The sequence below is a fragment of the Otolemur garnettii genome, unplaced genomic scaffold (genome assembly GCF_000181295.1).
Source record: "Otolemur garnettii isolate 467f Iridium unplaced genomic scaffold, OtoGar3 scaffold00215, whole genome shotgun sequence".
NCBI classification, from domain to species: Eukaryota; Metazoa; Chordata; class Mammalia; order Primates; family Galagidae; genus Otolemur; species Otolemur garnettii.
The window spans coordinates 1,852,430-1,855,278 of NW_003852610.1; the positions used below are offsets into that span (position 1 = coordinate 1,852,430).

The 2,849-nt window shown below is 37.2% G+C and overlaps 1 non-coding gene across 1 annotated transcript; it reads right to left on the minus strand.

Moving 5' to 3' along the window:
• Positions 1-2,135: 2,135 nt before the first annotated feature.
• On the minus strand, positions 2,136-2,260 carry LOC111722124. The gene has a single exon (XR_002771055.1). It is a non-coding gene; the product is annotated as a small nucleolar RNA SNORA11 (small nucleolar RNA).
• Positions 2,261-2,849: the final 589 nt, after the last annotated feature.

The window sequence follows — 2,849 nt, forward strand, 5'->3', positions numbered from 1 at the left end:
ACTGTGGTATGTAACTCAAAGAGAGCATCTGACAAGCCTGTGAGGTCTCCTGTGCAAATGGGGAGGTAGTATGGGACAGTGGAGATGGATTTGCATTGGAAAAGTGATTTACAGTGTGAAGTGTGATAAAAAAAAAAAAGGATAAGGGTGGAGGGGTGACATATTGTAGTTTAGCATAACTTCTCTAGCATCCTTGCAAAAAGGTTTGGAAAAGTAGCTATTTTTTAATGGCATTTTCTAGTGGTGTTTTGTATCACTGAACAGCAGCTGCTTTTTAGAGTGATCATCAAACAAGTTGTACATGAGTCACTAGAAAAGTTTTGAGATAGACTGTATTATGGTCCATTATTTAATTTCTAGGAAACACAGTGGACAGTGTCCTTTCTGATTCACCCATGCCAAGTTTCAACTTGCTTGACTTATAGGTATTACTGGGAGGGCTTCGTTTTTTTGTGTCCCAAAACTTTCATATGACCCCTGTGGGCTGGTGAAGAAAAGAATTCAAGGCCAGCCAGATCAAGCTAGAAGGGTTATCAAGAAGTCCTCATCACTGTGACATGGAGCAGAGATGGATGACAGGGCCCTGAACAGCTCTTGTGAACAGACAGAGCTATGGTCATGTGAGGCTTCCATCTCATCCCCTGACCCACAGCAGGTGAAAGAGGGTGATAAAGCAAGGCCAGGAGACAAGCAGGAATGTACTGCAGCTGTTCTTACAAAAGTTCTGGCTGGGGAGTCGTGGGGACAAAGCCTCAGAATGCAGTAGGACTTAAGAGTGTTTTATTTAGACACTGATGAGAGAGAGTGTGTGATTGCATATAAAAAGGCCCCCAGTTCTCTGAGATGGGAAACAGAGGCAAAAGGTATTCAAGTCGCCCATGGAAAATCATAGTGAAAATGCCCCCAAAGCCCTTGGATCTAGAGTCTAAAGGCCTCACCTGGGAGTAGAGAGGAGAGAATCATTAAAATAGCATCATGCACAAAATTCCAGCAATTCAGTAAGGTTACTCAGAAAAGTTGGAGGCTTTGATCCTGAAGGAGGAATATGGATTCCAGAATATAATGCCTAAAAGTTAGACTGTTTCACTCCAGTACAACATCATTGAAGCCAAAACATTTAAACATCAACTTCAATAGTTTTATAGAGTTAACTATCTATTTAGTGAAAACCTTTGCTATTATTGTACAAAAATGTCAAGATTAGATTCATCACATCATAATACAAAGTCAATAATCCTTTGTGCTCAGCATACTTGCCAATTGCAGTAAGTACGAAACTTTGTGGCTCCTTGAAATTTCAGCTATGTGGCTCCTTGAAAAGCAAGGTGCTGTTAAACTTTTTCAAATGCTTCAAATAACTCTCCATGGAGATAGTTATTGGAATACCATAACAGTGTTCTGCATGAAAGATGGTAATTTTCTTAGTAGTTAGGAAAAAAATTGTATATGTGAAAAATATTTTTTGCTGCTATAATACACACAATGATTTTATTTTACTCTTGATGTTAAACCTAACAGTAGTACTAGTGTGCTGGAAAATTAATTCTAAATAGTTTCTTTCATGTTAAAAGGAACACTAGTAATTTATTCTTTTTTTCTGAATTTAATCTGCATCTTTAACATAGCCATTTCATAGAAAGTCCTGTATTTAATGATATGGTTGATTATAGTAAATTATTCGCAAAATTGTTTTGCATTTTTTCTCACATAATTTTTTTTTTTTTGTAATTCACTGATCTATTGAAGGCTTAGACAATGACTTCCATAACATTGGTCATGAAAATGCTGCATAAATTTGTATAAAACAGTTGATTTTGTAGTAATGTTTTAGTTAAAAATTTGAGAATATATTATGTTTTGTAAGCATATATTGGATGCTTAGTGGCATGTCTTTATTATTGTTGCCTTTTTTAAGTTTATAATTTAATACACTTTTAGGCATGTAAGTGATCACCTAGATCAAGCTACACAACTTTTCCGTCATCCTGGAAGTTTCCTTTGTGTTCTCTTCTCTCTTCTTTAGAATATTCCAATATTTTATTAGACAATTTTTCAAATATACAACACAGTTGAAAGAATTATACAGTGATCACCCTTACGCCCATCACATAACATTTTGTAACATTTTCTTCTTCACATGTAAGTAATATGTTCATAGAGAGGACACAAGTTTTGTCCCCCTCATCACAATGACCCCTGATTCCTGTTGGGTGTGTTATACTCAGAGGAGCCATTCTTCAGGTATGATTGTTGTCATTTTGAGGATTAGAAAGTTGAGATATATCAAGAATATGATACACATATCCTAGTGAAGGCACTTTTCCTTTAGTCACTTATAGGATAGATTTTTTGTGGTATTATAAGAAGAGCAAAGCAATAAGCTCTTGTAGATGTGCAGAGGCATCAGCTGCACAGGCAGATTCCATGGAAGTCTGCTCTCCTGGGAGCCTGGGGGACTCTGTACATTGTCCTCTCCTAACTAAAACCATAAGCAACAATGTCATTCCCTCTCCTCAAGAAAAACAGACTGGTTGATACTTTGTTGCCAAATGGCAGACAGACTAGGAAGCCCCAGACTTATTCCCCAAAGAGATTCTGACTTAACAACAATATATGGCCTAAAATGTCTCTATGAGAATTCCATAAAATGATCCAGAATTTCCAATACCTCAGACAAGGGCAAAGCCCACAATAATTGCATTTAAACAGGTGAGAAAAAGCTGCATTAACCCAGGGCCACAGGTAGGTGCAATCAGTAGAATATACACAACTGTCAACATTTTCATGGGAGAAAGAAAGAGTAGAATATATATCCAGAATTCTGGCTTTCCAGGGAACTGCCCAAGGGA